This window comes from Puntigrus tetrazona, chromosome 14 (assembly GCF_018831695.1).
Source record: "Puntigrus tetrazona isolate hp1 chromosome 14, ASM1883169v1, whole genome shotgun sequence".
Lineage (NCBI taxonomy): Eukaryota > Metazoa > Chordata > Actinopteri > Cypriniformes > Cyprinidae > Puntigrus > Puntigrus tetrazona.
In genome coordinates, this window is record NC_056712.1 from 9575804 (window position 1) to 9593198 (window position 17395).

The window sequence follows — 17395 nt, forward strand, 5'->3', positions numbered from 1 at the left end:
TATTAACCCATTTGCATAGTCGCGGAATCTTTAATGCCCTACGCCTGAAAGAGACAGAATTAATAATGATAAACATCCTCACAGATGGATGAGCAGTTATTAACACTGCTTGTGTCCTGTCTTTTCCAATCCGCTGTTTAAACCCATAAACTCAAATAGGAATATGCAAATAAGTATTATTACGCAGCTTTTGCACATAAAATCCCGAAACCTGGTAACTAAAGATAAATTACTTCCTCAGGGCAACGTACGAACAATATGAAACACAGAATTCAATGACCAAGAAAGCCATCGGGTTAAAAATGACTCCCAAAAATGGCATGAATATTTCACACTGAGTCCCCATTTTTGGAAGAAACACATCCAGAAATAATTACACCTAGATTTTAATCATAAATTTGTCAGGGGATGTATTCTAAAAACCTAAACAGACACCAGGCCGTTTAATTATGCAATTTTAATACAGAAAAAAAAGATTTCCACATAAAACACATCATTATTCCAAGCCCTCTATCGCCAGAATATTTGACGTCCCCCTGTGATATCAATAACTGGGGGTGTCGCAGTAAAAACAGCCCATATGTGTGTGTGCGGGCGCAAGTTGCATCATATAACCAAATGCAAACTTTATCTTAATCTAGGAAATCTGCAATAAACATAATGCCGTTCAATAATATTTTATGACCCAATCTGCCTCGTAATGTTTGTTTATGCTTGGGTGGCATTCATACATAAATAATCCAACAGACACAATGAGATCCCGCAATGCTAATATAAAAATAGGAGACAGCCAATAACTTTTCCCAGCATCGTCTATAAAAACAACAACAACAACAACAACAACGAATGAACAAATCTCACTCATGCCAATCCAGATATTCAGTAATTTAATTGCAAATGGCTGCATTGTGGACTAATTGTGTCTGTCTGCCGAAAGCAAACGGGCGAGGATGTAACTTCCCTTAAAAGCATTTTATTTATAAACCTGTATTAGCTATTGATCAGGTCCAGATGATGAATTTCTAATTGCTCCCATGTCCCCTCCAGATTCTGCATAAATATTTAAAGCAAAAAGGCAGCCATGTCAGCCCGCGGCCCCAAGAAGACTGATGAGAGTGTAATGCTAAATGCCAAAGCATGTTTGTCAATGCAAATACACTTTCTACACCGCATAAGAGCGGTAGCTTTTGATGCAACACGGCGTTGCTTTAAAAACAGCGTTTCTGTGTTTCAAGTGATGCTATGTCAAAGGCATGGGTTTGCGTTCAGCCAATTTTAAATGTTAAATTTAATTGTTCTTCAATATGACAATTATTTTGTGGGGTCCATTCCTTACAATATCGTTCTGACCTTCAAAAAGAAGCTTTTTGCTGCTCTTGGTGACATTTGCTATTGTTCCGAATAGCATAATACTGTTTCTGCGGTATATACCGTACTTAATATGCAAATTTTCCATATGCATGAAATGCCCAGGTGACCTACTGCGTTTGCCAAAATGTGCACGTGTCCCACTCTGCAATGCATTGAGCATGACCTTACATTTCAAGTGTGATGAATGAACCAGAAGTAATCACCATCACACTGGAAATGTCAGCCAAAACTTGTAATATTGTTTTCTTGACTCTTTTTTTCCTCACCGGAGACTTAAAGGCATTTTCACACAAAATTGTATCAGAAAGGCCAAATAACCATTTTTATTATGTAGAGGATAATATAAACCTGCGAGTACTAACATAATGTGCCCAGAATGTAGCATGCTAATGTTTCATATATTCATGCATATTGCATCCTTTTTTTTTTTAAACGACAGCAGGGATGTTTTTAGCTTTTCATAATTTTCATCATACGTATACCTTTATGGATAGGTTTTAAGGTTTGTGCAGAAATTGTTTTTACTTGTGTGCACTACACATCTGCTTTGTTGCTCACAAATTTTGTTTCCTAAAATGAACAGTAGGTAATATCCACCTCATCTGGTGCTCTGTGTGTTCTGTTATGAAGTATCCTGCTATTATTTCAATGCAAGCAACCACTGGAAACGATTCAGTAAGTGAGTAAACAGTCCAAACGAATCAAACTGAATCACAAACAGTCTGACTGACTGGATCAAATGGGTGATCCAACCATTTAACATGAATGCCTTCTGAACCTTTTGCTAATGTTCCTGTTAAAGTCATCTAGCCTATTTGTTGAAAATGTTCGGTTACCCAAATTTTTTCCCAGGTAGCACGTTACATAATTTACTAGATGGCTAAATCGTAGAAAGTCGTAAGAAGTCGTATGTGTTTTGCGTGTGGCCAATTTGCGTGAATGACCTACAGCTAACCCCTAAACCTATCCGCCACTGGGTTTGAGACGAATCCTGCAGAATTAACCACCTCGTAAAACACGTACGAATTAGTCGTGCGACTGTGTTTTGCGTTAGTTCTTTCCTCTCAGTTTCGTCTCCCATTTGCATTCAGCTCTCATAACCGCAGCGCTATTGTGTCACGAAGCCCGCCATCTCCGTTTGAGTCATCAAGTGTCCCATAAGGCCGCATGGGTGATGATGGCATTTAACTGAAGCAGTTAGCAGGCTGGAATTTGCCTGCTTGTGAGCGAATAACCTGAAAAATGCTCGCGCTCGGACTGCAGGCTACATAACAAAGCGTTACCCGAGGACCTTTCCCTCGCAACGCCTTCCCGGCAGAACGCTAATGTTTGACTTCGCGGAACAAAACGGGCGGCGTTTCGAGTAAATTCGATTAGAGGACAACGCTCCAGTTCTGCCTCGCCGCCTCAGTGGAAGTAATTCAAAAGTGTGATCTTCCGAAATGAAAACAGGCTTGCATTTATGAGGCTCGCTCTTCCCCCGGATAAAGCGGTGGTCAAACGCTGTCTTTTGGTGCAGCGAGTCAAAATGATTATATACAGTCGCCTGGAATCCGAGCGCGCCGCTCCGCACTTGAGAAAATAAACACGATCTTATGCGAGCACCGGGCCCGTCAGATCTGGCACGAGCGCTCAGGTGTTCAGCTTCACACGGTTATGCACATGTCGGGGCTGGCACAGGGCGTCCGACCCGCAGTGCCAGACAGACTCCGGCAGAGCTCCTCGCTGACCAACGAAACGCCACGGGCCGCGCTCTTCCGGGCGTTTTCGATGAGATGAGGGCGTCTGGAACACAACAGAAGGGTTTGATTTGAATTTATGAGGTTGTGTGGGATTATCAGGTGCGCTGCTTCTTAATAACATGCTTTATTTGGATCCTTTACCTTTGCAACACGATCGAGGTTAGTAGGAGGTGTTCCTCTGTAGCGCTCACACAGACGCATTATATAAAAAGTGCAATGAGTCACATAGTTATTAGCCTAACAACCAGTCTGAGATCAATGAGCTCAAATATATCCTTAAAGGAACAGCTCAATTAAAAAATAAAATTCATCATTTAATCACGCTCATGTAGGCTGCTCTTAAAAATTAAGTTATTTATTGGCCTTGATGGTTCCACAAAGACACTTTCCATCCCACAGAAGGTTCTTTATAAAGAAAAAAAAAAGATGTTTCTTTTAGGAAAGGTTTACCGAAAGGTCATTTAAGGACTGGAAAATGGTTCCCAAAATGGCATTGCTGCAAAACCACCTTTTGGAATGTTATTTTTAAATGTCTTCAAAAGCTATATGGCAAATAATAATAAAAATAATAACAATAAAAAATAAAAACAAGGGAAAAAAAACAAAAGCTGGATGACTTTCTTTCCTCTGCGGAAAGCAAGTTTCTCTTTAAATCGTAAACTGACAACAGTTCCAAAAGATAAACAACACAATAAAAAGTTAATTACAAGATGCAAGAGCTAACGGTGTGTATGTGGCGTCTCACAACAACATCTGGCGGTGTAAAGTCTGAGAATGTACATTTGAGAATAAGCTTTGATAGTTGCAACGACGTTATCAGTGAATAATGTCTATTTTTTTTCCTTACATAAAGCAGCAAGACTTTGAATTTAGTGTGCGTGTTTATGTTTAAGTTTTCATTATATTTTGTATCAGCTCGACAGCATGTTGTCAGTTTGGGATTCCATCGGGAAAGAACTGCATGAACCTGTTTTTGAAAGACATAAATGCATATATACATCAAGGATGCATTAAATTAATTAAAAAGCGACAACACATACGTTTCATATTGTTTTAAAAATCTATTCATCAAACAATCTTGAATTAAAAAAAAATCACAAATTATATAAATACAAAGCTGCACAATTGTTAATTGCTAATTAGCAGAAATGTTTCTTGAGCAGCGAATCAATATTAAAAAGATTTCTTAAGTATCACGGGAGCGAAGACTGGAGTTATGATGCTGAAAATTCAACTTTGCATCGCGGGAATAAATTACATTTTTAAGATATATTCAAATAGAAAAACGTTTATTTAAAATACTAGTAATATTCCACAAAATTACAGTATTTTACAGTAAATTTACTGTATTACTTCATAATCAAATAAATGCAGCCTTGGTGAAAATAAGACATTACTTAAAAAAAAAAAAAAAACATTAAAAAATCTTACCAACCCCAAACCTTTGAACTGTAATGTATCATGAAGCAAATAGCTCAAAATGATTGGCAGTGGGAAATTTCTAACTATAAGCTGAAAATGAACGTTCCGTGTGGGTGAACAATATCTTCTTAAATCCTGTCATATATTTAAAATGCATGAGCTCTGAGCATTGCACACCTTTCTGCTGGAGTGAGCATGTGATATTTAAACTCACTATTTCCCTCTGAGTAACTCTGAGGAATACAGGAGACGTGCCGTCGTAAACCAATGAAATCCTTCATGCTATCTTGACAATACTAAGTACATATGTCAGTTTTCAATCTGATATTCCTCTAGGACCGTGTGGACACGTTTGTTCAGCTTTTAACAGCCTTATAAGATGATTTACTGAAACCCATTTGAAAGCGCATTTGGTGTATGTCTTCATCTAATTCCAGCTTCTATATTTCCGCCTAAATCCCACAGGAGCTGTTTTTTTTTTTGCGCGACTAGATGCAAATGTCTTGTTGTGCCTCTGAAGTATGGTAACACACATGCTCTATGGTTCCTGCGAGAACTGTGGGCGTCCAAACACCGTCTCCTTGGCTGATAAATAAGGTTTTCCCTTCCTCAAGCTCAGATGCAATTTTGATCTTTCCTTAATTGCATTCTCTGATTTTCCCCGTCTCTCCCTGAGCAATACCTCTTATCAGCAAAATCTGAAGACTAATATACCAAATCTTTTATTGGTTTCTGTCTCACGTAACGGTTTGAAATCTTGGATTTTCAATGCCTGCACAGTTTTGGACTGATAAGATGAAAGATTTTCTTTGGTGAAGTCACATGCAAACATGGGCCAAAAGGTTCTTTGTTTTGTTGCCATTTTGATGCAGAGCTCATATGCTTGTAGGCGGACAAGTTAATTTTAAAGGTTAAAAAGAAAGAGTAGACTGACATGGCAAACTAACACTAACCCTAATGATTTACTACTTGTGTTTTCTAAGGTGGGCATCACTATTGCTATTACTCATAACGGTTAAAGATTCAATCGGTCCCTAAGGATTTTAACATGCAACTCATCACGTATTTTTTTGTGCTAGCAGTGTTGTTTTAGTATTATTTATATACTATTGTAGAATTTATACATTTTTTTTACACCAGTAGTACTGGGAATAATTCCACTCTTTAAAAATGTTTTTGAAATTAGTTTATACAGTAAAATACAGTAAAAACAGTAATATTGTGAAACATTTTTACTATTTAAAACAACTGCTTTATATGAATATGTTGTAAAATGTAATATATACAGTTTTTACTATTATTAGTCCAATCATTAATGTCACATAATCCTTCAGAAATCATTCTAATATCTGCTCTAAATAAATTAATAAAATAAAATAAATATTTCGATTTTTTTGCCCACTTTTGGCTAGTATTTTAATTTAATAAAAATATGCTTTAATTTAATATAACTCATGCAAAACATATGCAACCGCACATCACTGACCTACAGTAACACAGGGGAAACACTCATTGAACTAAAAGTCTAAAAATCTATACTAAAGTGATAAAAAACAGATTACATATCCTTTTGAACCAGTTATAATGTGTAAAATAATTTTTCAATCTTTTTGAAAACCATTGAGTCTAATTGTGCACAACCAAAGACATTAATCCAGTAGTGACTCTGAGGAGAGAAAAATCTATGTGGTCCCATAAAAATATGAAGCGTTAAGCATATGCAAGGCCACAATCAACTAGATGTGTTATTCAATAAGTGGAGATGGAGGGACAGAAATCGAAGCAGTAGAAAAGAAATAGTGTCTTTAGGTGCCAGGATTAACCCAGAGCTCCTTCACTTCAATCAATTAATCAATAGTTGCAACGACACACACACACACACACACACACACACACACACACACACACACTACAGTCATTCCTCAGGACTTTAGGTTTGTATTCAGATTTAACTGTATATCTATTATTGCCATCATTTAAACCAACCAAACTTCTTTCTTTGTGAAATCTTTGGTTTGAGAAGTGTTGCACTTAGGTTGCAGTGACATTCAAAACACTTTTGGGGCCACTGCCCTGATTATCCGGTCCTGGTTCTGTAATGCATGTGTATGTATGTGTGTGTGTGTGTGTGTGTGTGTTCGTGTTGTGGTGTCTGTGCTTTACCTGAAGGCTGTCTGTACCCTCAGGACGGGACGCACCGACCCCAGGAACCTTCATTCCAAATGCTGTCAGTCATGATTCAATCAGTTCTCATGCTCCACTTCATCAGTTCTGAGTTTAGCTCGACCACTAAATCTCACAATTACACCCTCTTTCATATGAGTAGATGCCCTGTGTGACATGAGCAGCAGAAGAGGCAAATAAATAAAACATGGAGCCACAGCAGATGGGGATGTTATTCTTGCATTCATATCAGGTGAATCTAGAAACCTGTCAAGAAGAGTCTAGGTCACACTTTACAGCAAAAAATAACTAAATAAAAATAAATAACAGCTATTTTAGGACAATTCAGGTTAGAATTAGTTGTATTGTGACAAGGTTTCAGGCCAAATAAGCATTTTATATAGTTAAATGGTAATTTTGTGGGGAACTGTGCCAATTAATTAGTTTCATGCAAAATACTACTACTAATAGCAATAATAATAATAATAATAATAATAATAATAATAATAACAATAATAATAGTCCAAAAGGCTTTATTTATTCAAAATATCATATAATTTTTCTAAAAAAAAACAAAAAACATTTTAATTAAAAAAAACGCATGCTTAAATTTGTTTGATATTTGTCAATTTATTTATTTTAATCTTCCTATAAATGGAGATCTCCTGAGGTAGTGCATGATTTTAATGTTTCTCTTTTATTAAAATACTGGCTCAGATGTGTCATATTCCGCTTCATCGCACAAATGTCAATAGACCACATAAGCAAACACCAAACGTGAAACGATCAATTATGTATGAAATGTTCTAATCTATCCAATTACCTTAATTCACAGTGAGACGAGCTGCTTGACATCACTCAGGCTTTCTGTTGCTGTAAACGAGAACAGGGGTGTTTTCGGGTCCAAACCCCCACCTGAGAGCCAGGGGCCCCTGCTGAGCGCATACGCCACCTGAATGCAAACACTTTGTTTGTGATCATAAGCTTTCAGCTCTTTACATTGCACCAAATTACATCACCATCTGCACCACTTAACACACCTGTTTGGAATGATAATGTGGAAACTATAAATGCTTTGTTACAGTTTAGCACATCACAGCAGTATTGCGGCGAGGGTCACCTCTGAGATAATGGCCCACATTTCTCATTTGAGTTTCATGCACTGAGCTGCTTCATGCAAATGACTGTAAATCACACACCAAGCTCCTCCACTGAAACTGTTGCCAGTTATTAGGAAACAGTGACCTCTAGTGCTTTCATCAAAAAGTGCATGTTACAAACAGGCATAAACATAGATTTATAATTTAAAATCTCCTAATGGGCATTAAAATGGGTACTAAAATCCGATAGACTTATACTAAAGAAGGAACCTCAGTCATGACTAATATTATAGAGACAGTAAACAACCATCTAGTAACAAGCCAGAAGCCAGAACTCTGAAGTATTCACATTAAACATCTCAATAACAATGTAACAACCATCCAAAACAGCCTAACATCCACCTAGCAACCACCTAGAAAACCCCAACAACTGCAAAAGCCCTAACAACCACAGTAGCAACAATACAACAACCACCCAAAATACCTTCACATGCTACAACATAGCAACCACCCTGGACAATCTAACAACAATCTAATAAACACCCTAACATCCATCTAGGAACCAGACAGAACATCCTAGCAACTTCTTTTAATACACTTTCAACAATCTAAAATACATGAACACTCTAATAACCACCTAGCAACTAACAGAACACCACAGCAAAAAAAGTAACAATAGCCCAAAACACCGTAACAACAACAACAACATCCAAACAACTGCCTAGCAACCAACAACAACATCCCAGCAATTCCGAAAATGCTGACAACAACCTAACAACCACCCAAAATGCCCTGACATCCACCTAGCAACTACCCACAATACCCTAAAACCACCAAGCAACCAGCTAGCATACCCTCACAAAAACCTTGAACACATAAGCAGTCACATAACAACCACCAAAAACATTTAACATTCCCCTAACAACCAGCCAGAACACCTTATCAACCACTCAGAACACCTTTGTAACAAACACCCAAAACACCCTAACATCTGCCTAGCAACCAGTCAGAACACCCTAACTACCCCAAACGCCCTAATAACTATCTTGCAACCACCTGGAATATCCTAGCAACAACCTGACAACCACCTAAAACATCAAAAACAACACCACACCACAGAAGCCACCGAGAACTCCTTAGCAACAAACAAACCTAATGGTCAGCTAGCAACCAACCAGAACACCTTAGCAACCACCTGGAAAAACTCCAACAATCCAACAACCAACCAAAACAAAGTTGAATCCACCAAGCAACCAGCAGGAACCCCCTAATAACCACCCAAAACAGTCATTGCAACCAACTAGAATCAATCTGTTGAAATCCTGTTGCAATCACCCTCACAACAATTAAACAACCATTCAAATTGCCCTACAAGCCCCCTAGTAACCAGCAAGTATACCCTAGCAACCACCCAGAACACATAACAACAATTTAACAACCACCCAAAATATCCCAACCCTAATAACTAGCCAGAATTACGTAGCAACCACGACAAACACCTTAGGAACAATTAAAGGACCCAAAACAGAAGGAGCACCCTAACAATCACCTTGACAACCACCTTAGCAACCAACCAGAATCACCCTGTTGAAATCCTGTTGCAATCACCCCTGCAACAATCCAACAACCAATTAAAATACCCTAACAACCATAGTAACCAGCAAGTACACCCTACCAACCATCTTAGAAACAATCTAAGAACCCAAAACACCTAGCAATCAGTCAGAACAGCCTAATAATCACCTAGCACAACCTAGCAACCAGCTTTATCATCCTAGCAACCCCCCACACTGGCGCTGTGGCACTCATGTTTCTTCAGCCGGTTGCTTTGTTTTCAGTGATGTTCTGACAGGCTGCCACATATATATTCATGGAGAGTCACTCTACACTGCATTCATTTCTGGTTCCCTGGAGACCGATGGACAACAGAATGGACTTCAATATATTAAATACTCCATATTAAAAACTCAAATACAGACAGAATGCTATTTATTACAAAAGAACGACACAGTCGCAAACACTTCAGAGCATCATCAGGACAACTGTGAAGGATACAACGTGTCTGTCTCTCATCACACGCTCATGTGAACGGCATGGCAATCAGCTGATCTCTGCTACTGATGCTGCTGTTTCCAGCTCTGTTGCCCGGGTAACAGCATCACTCCGAGAGTGAGGGAGGAGGGGAAAGAAAGAGAGAGAGAGAGAGAGAGAGAGAGAGAGAGATAGAAAGAATCACTCATGCATAATCTCCCACTAAACTAGCTTTAGATAAACTATACCATCATCAAATAACCATAACGGCCCTTCTGCTCCAAACCAAGTACTTAACAAAAGCTGTAAATCATCATTAGAAATAATGGACTGTGTTCATTCAAGATACATGTGTACTTTGTCATTTTAATGCATTACATAAAGGAGGAATAAAAAGTAGTGATAAAAAAGCGCAGGGAGTTATGGTTAGTCACTGGAGAGAAAACTGAAGAGCGGGAGATGCTTTTTTTTGCAAATGCTTTTCTCTATGGTTTTGTATGTTGGTTGGTAGTTTAGCTGACCTTTTAGTTCAAAATGATATTGCTGACCTTTTGACATGCCCTTTTGTTTTTTTATTGGTTTATTATGTTATTGTAAGGCATGCTTGTTACACTGTAATTATACATTTATATAATGAGTAATATTACTTAACTACATGTGTTTACTATATTTTAGGATTAGGGTTTGTCTCAGGGTTAAGTTGATATAAATATGCATAACTAATTTTAAAACATTAAGTGCATGCAATATGTGTAACAAGGGCACCTTTAAATAAAGCAATTTTATTTTATTTTATTGTTTGATTTAGTTTTTATTTTGTTTGCATTATTTGAACACTTTTTAAACAAGTGCAAACTGTACTCAAGAGGAACAAATAAAACTAATGTTGCAGCCAATAAAGCTAAAACATCCTTCTGTAATATAACAAGCATCTTAATATTAGTACTCTGAATAACTTCAGTGATCACTTTCATGTAATATGCATGTCTATATGAAATTTAATTATAACTCATAAAATCGCATTTTTTTTTTTTACGCAAGCAGAATTATATATGTATATATGTTAACTAACCAGCTAACGAAATTAACTAAAGTTGTAATTATTGAATTATATTTACAGATTACTAAAATATGTTTTACAAAATAAAACTTTTTCCACACTGAAAATCTGGTGTATGATTTTCACTCAGAAATTGGATGCAGAACAATAAAACACACACACACACACACACATTACAAAGAATGATTTAAAAAAAATTAAGCAAAAAATATTAATTTAATCTTAATTTTCTTGTAAAGCACGTTCTAATAATCTTTACAATTTAAAAACAAAAATCAAACTTTCACTTTTCGTTCAGTGTGTTACCCGATGTTTCTGTATAATTAATTCTGAAATAATTAGATCTGTCCAAAAATAAAATGATCACCAATTTCTTTATATATATATATATATATATATATATATATATATATATATATATATATATATATATATATATATATATATATACACGATTCTACACACAATAATCATATGACACACAGAACAACCCGATAAAGCAAAGGAAATCACAGAAAACATAAAACGGCAACGGTGGTTCACTGCTCAGAATCACAGAACAATTCCTCATTGTTTGCTAATAAAAGCCACGTCCATCCCCACACAATATGCAGGTCCTATTCACCGATGGGGGTTTCTCAGCACTTTTAATTGCTAATTCACTTCAGAGTGGTTTCCAGGGAAACCGTTACTACGGACTCACTGCGACTGTCAGAGTTTATGGAGCTTTGCTACGCGTTGCATCACATGATAGCAACAGAGCGTCAGAAACAAACACGCTCACGTACTGTAAAACATTAGGAAAATGCGATTTCTGACACATCTTCTGCTGCATTATGGATCTTATTGAAATATGCATTGTATTATAAATTAATGTGGTTTCATGCATATGCACTAGTGTTGCCATGGAGATGCAATTTAACGAAATGAGTAGAAAGGAGACATATGAGCTGTCTTCTGCGCGTGGGTAGCTGACTGTGTGTGTGAGTGGGGTTATCCTAAAATCCACAAGAATATGTGTGTGTGAGGGGGCAGAATGTGAGAACATGCGCTTCAATGTGTGTGTGCCCGTTATTCATGCACTTGTGCAAGAAGCCACGGCAAACATTTCCCGCACAGAGCATAATTACCGTAAGTGAGTTGAGATTCAGACACAATCTGAAGTGCAGCCAACCTGCGCCTACTCTTGACAGCTCAGCATATGATCTAACAGAGGCAAACGCCCACCACTCTCCTCTCCCTCAGATGCCTGAACCAAGAGCATTTATAGCACAAAAATAACTTTCACAGCTGTATCCCAAGAGCCCTTTAACATCTAAATGTACGGCCGGGATCGCTGTCATGGCCTGTGTGAGAAAACATGCTTTCGGGTTTACCTGTAGGATGAACCGGGAAACTTTAGCCTGTGCTGTCAAGCTCGCTTGTGAAATACGCTTACAGATAGTGAAAATCAGGATTACCAATTAAGATATGCTGTGTCATACGTATGAGGAAAACATTCAAAATGATGATATGCTAAGTCAAAAAAAGAGATTAAAAAGTCATAAAATGATAAAAAAGGATGAAATGATATCTATGATATACGCCTACATTTTGATATAAAGAATCATAATCTTCATAGTAAAAGTCAATATGATGACATATTAACTTATAATTAGGAAATAGTTCTGGGTTTTATTTAATAAGTAATTGTGAGACCATTTGAAGTCAAATAAATAAAAAAATGTCCGATTTATGAGGAAAAGAAAGTCAAAATGATGAGACACTAAATCATAATTACGATTTAAAAAGTCAGAATTATGAAAACATGAAAAAAATTAAAAATTATGCGATAATGGAATATTGTAATTGCAATTAAGACTTTTTATGTCATAATTATGATATTACAAAATTTTCTTATGTGGCCAGAAATACACAAAGGTACATTATTATTATTATTATTATTATTATTATTATTATTATTATATATATGATGATGTTTTCTTTAATATTGTAGTTTGTGTCAGTTTAGTTAACAAAGAAAAAAAAACTTGGCAGAATGAATCTTGTTGCAGTACCAAGTTTGACCAGTAGAGCTCTCCCCTCTTTCTAAACCGTAATGCAATGTGATCAGGACCCATATTCATGAAAAAAGATCAGAATGCCCAAAAGTTTCAAGTTTTCGTTTCTGTTGCTAGATACGACACTTTGATCGGCTGCCCGAGAAGAAAGAGAGAGAATTAAAAAAAAAAAACATGCATACGTCTCTTAGCATTAAGCATTTATTTTCATGGCTCTCATATCATATTCTCCAAGAGAACAAAATCGCTAAACAGAAGAAATGGTGGTGATTGTTCAGTATAGTCACAAGCGCTCATTTACCCACACCGGGGTGTACCTCACTCTCTAGCGCCGACGCTGAGATGCTGTCACATTCAATTCATTATTACAATAAATTATACTGAGCCGCAGAAAGAGAAAGAGAGAGAGAAACGACAATAAACACAAGAAAGCGCCTGCAGTGCGTGTGTGTATGTGTCCAGTCCTCCGCTGGCCGAATCTGAGGCCAAATCTTATTATCAGAGTATAATTGCTTGGCTTAAAACTGCCTCCCGCAAACTGCCCATTCAAAACAGTCACAATAAAAGCTATTTACTGTTATTACTTTGAAGCAGCTGTTGCCATGGCAGCAGCGGTTATTTTTGGAGGGAGGCTGACTGTAATAAAGAGGCCAGATTTGCCTGAGAATATTTTTAATGTGATAATTCTTCTTCAGGAATTATGATAGATGCTGATTGTTTGATTAATGTCTCTTTACGGAGGTGAAGCACGCTTCTGTGGAAAGCTTGATGCTGTGAGCGTGCGCATCCGTCTGGTTTTATCAGATAAAAAGGTTCGCCTCTCAACACGGGCTCTAATTTGTCAAATCCTTGTCGTCTTTTCTTGTCGTAACTCCCCAGAGGGGCACCGAGGTCGTTCTATCACATCTCTGGAGGCTTAATGGAGTTCTCAATTAAGTTTCTGCGAGGTTACAAGATGTTTCTTTTAACATTTCTTTTGAGGAATAAAAATAGACTCGGATGAGGCAATTGTTGACGCACATTAAGAGTAGGCTACATGTGGATACCGGCTCAAATGATCTGGTCTCTGATGAAATCGATGAGAGATGCTTGAGATCAAATCTCGGAATTGTGAAAGTTTGAGATGCTGTTGAGATATCTTTCGAAACTTTAGAGATGCTGGGGTCTCTGTGGGGCAGAAAAACTATACGGGACTTTTTTGGGCTTTGCCGCTTAATTTACGTGACAACGGCTTTTTGGATCTCAAAATGCAAGCCTTACGAACAAGATTCAATGTAGAGCATCACCGTAAGATGACAAAAAAATGCTAAATTGTGGAAAGGGCGATGTTACGTTTAGTCAAAAAGAAAAAAAAGTAAATAAAGATTATTAGGGTAAATTTTAAAAGCATATGTTTAAGTTTCTTCCTGCTTCTGATGTTACTCGCTGTTTCTTTGTAATTACAGTGTTTCTCGGCTGCTTTGGCACATTTTTCAAAACAATCTTAACAATAAACGGTAATTGCAAGCGTCTCAACTGTTCTCGGCTCCGTTGCATACATTCAAAATGTACGACCCCTTCTAAAATATTTAATTCAAGCTGTGTGTCAGTGACTTGGCCAGTGCTACCAGAATAAAAAGGGCTTTTGTCGTGGAGCGAGCCACACTGCTTAAAATGTTGTTAAAAATTGCCATAGAACTATGTGTCATATGAATATTCCATTTAGTTTCATGTTATATGCAAATTGTATTTTGTTATGTGCAATTATATTTCATATTTGTTATATGCGGTTGATTTATTTTTTGGTTTGGCAGACCTCTTTGTGCGCTATACAAGAATGTCTCTTCTGTCTGTTTATAACACATTTTTGATAACAGTAAATGTGCTGAAAAACGTCAGTGATGTAGTACAAAAAGAAACTGAACATTCATGCAGTACATTTATTTTGTAGAAATGTGTTACGGCCAGTTCATTTTCACATATTGTGTTATCTTCAACTTACACCACCACCATACATCCTTACCTCCCTACTGCTCTTCCACAACACGTGAAAGACAAGGATTTTTACATCTACCACATTTTTAAAGATAAATGTAAAGCTCTGATATAAATGTATTTATACAGCACTGCTGTAGCGGTTGCCATTTAGGGTTGTGATGTTCCTGCCTGACAAACTCCACATTTGCTTCTAAATTTGGTAAAAGCTTTCCAAAATTCCTAAAAAAGTCTGAAAAGTTTCATAAAATGTGGTGCCCCTTTGTAACTGTAACTTACACTCTCAGAAATAAAGGTGTTATACAAGGCTATAAGAACAATAGAAAAATTTTTGTCTAAATGGTTTTATTGAAGAACCTTTTATTATTTCTGGCAAAGAAAGGTTCTGTAAAGAACCTTTGACTGAACAATTCTTTGTGGAACCAAAAATGGTTCTTCTCGTGAAGATCCTTTTAAGCATCTTTATATTTATAAGTGTAACATACATTATATGTCAGATATTTATGGCATATAACATATTTTTGACTATTTGAACACAACTGAACTGCATCGTTTTGCATGAGATGGCCGAAACAATAAAAGAAATGATTAGAGTTTGTCAGTATATCAGTTTCAGCTTATCAAGCCATGTGCATTTAATTATTGAGCAAATTGCAATCAGTTGTACTTAATCCTTTGCACACGTGCCAAAACACACGCGGTTTCTCTAAATCAATAAGGAATTCAAATCTGAGTTTAAATCAATAAGAAAATCTAATCTGAGCCTAAATCAATAAGAAATTCAAATCTGATGTAAACAAAAAAATATACTTTGTTTAGACTTTTAAAATGATTGTTCTGAGGGAAAACTTCAAGCATTTAACCGATGCACGGCGAGATTTAAATAGCAATTTTTTTTCTATACCTGTTTTTCAATGCATCCTTTGCCAAATAAATCTCAGAACACAAACTCACATGGTGCAGTTAATAAAATACAATAAATAAAACCTAGAAATAAGGATCATGTAAAGACACAAGGACGTTTTGTTTATACATGACAGATGTATGTTTATTTTTTTCTCTTTCCTCATTGGACCGTGAGCGATGACCTCATCATTGCAAGATCACAGGCACCTGTTCATCAGTTCTGAAGTAGTTTTCTTGCATAGGGCAGTAAGTAAAGAATATTAATAATAATAATAATAATAATAATAATAATAATATATACACTACAAAACACTGATTGTATATTTTCTTCATTTTTATAAACAGACATTCAGTTACTTATATGAGTTATATACAGAGGAAGCGGTGTGATTTTTTTGTTTTGTTTTTTTTTCCTCCAGGTCGGAGCTTGACAAATGAATCCGAACAAAATCCATTTCCCACTCAATAGCAGTTAGTCCATGTTTTCTTCCCTCTCTTTGTGTTACGTCTCTCTTCTTTTTGGGCTCCATCCAGAGGAAGATTATGGATATTTGTTCTTATCACCGCCAACATGATAAACTCTGTAGGGCACGATAAACACAATCTCTCTGTCTTTCTGTCTCCAGCAATACACGATGTACTTTAGTTTATCAGTTCAGACAGCTACTGGCCCCGAGACGCTCTCATCTACTCCGAGGAGGCTTTTGAGTGGCGGTACAAATGACTTCTTCGCTTTCTGTGTTCAAAAAGTCTTATAAAACCAATTTTTCATTGCGATAATAAGCAATAATTAGAAAATGACTGATCACAATGATTTTGCAGATTAAAGAAAGACAAAGAAACTGAATTTAAAAAGTAAGCCCGCTGAAGTTTCCTTTCTAGATGCATGTAGCACGCAGATCTGTTTACTGGATTCACTCTTAAAATAAAGCATCCACTCAGAACCAATAAGGGTGCAGTCTGATGCCAGAGAAGAACTTTCTATGTTCCTCAAAGAACTTTAACTGACTTTGTTAATTTCACAAAACCAGCCAAAAGAACACGTGTGTGTCATATTTCATTGGAAATGTACATTTCAATCAAAAGAAATGTAGTTAGAAAGATTTGAGCTTTTTCCAATACATAAATAAATTGCATTAAATAATAATAATAATACCTTTAATATTTAACTATTCATACATATTTACTTTTACTGCATTTTTAATTCATGTTGACTTCAAAAATAATAATAATAATAAAAACAATATAATGAGAATGGCCATATTGGGAATTACTAATAGTAATAATGATAATTAATAATAAATGAATGAATGAAACATGAGTGTATATTACTTTTACACATTCAGAAAATGTGTACATCGTTTCCAAAGGGTCTTACGAAGAAGAACAAAATCAGTTTGTCACATTTACAGCAGTGAGAATAGCATCTAACTGCTAAAATATTAAAGGTCTAAAAATAACAGGCTTCATTTTCTTGATGCAAAACTGAATTTCTTAATTTTCCCTTCTGTGATATTGAGGTGAATGTGACCTTAAAGTTTTTTTTTTTTCCTGGCTTGTTTCAAT

At 36.4% G+C, this 17395-nt stretch overlaps 1 long non-coding RNA gene across 1 annotated transcript; it reads right to left on the minus strand.

Annotated features, from left to right (window-relative positions):
- Nucleotides 1-393: 393 nt before the first annotated feature.
- Nucleotides 394-9876, minus strand: LOC122357429. Its single transcript, XR_006252478.1, has 4 exons — nucleotides 7739-9876; nucleotides 7522-7663; nucleotides 6699-6866; nucleotides 394-3156 (listed from the first exon to the last, which is right to left on the minus strand). It is a non-coding gene; the product is annotated as an uncharacterized LOC122357429 (long non-coding RNA).
- Nucleotides 9877-17395: the final 7519 nt, after the last annotated feature.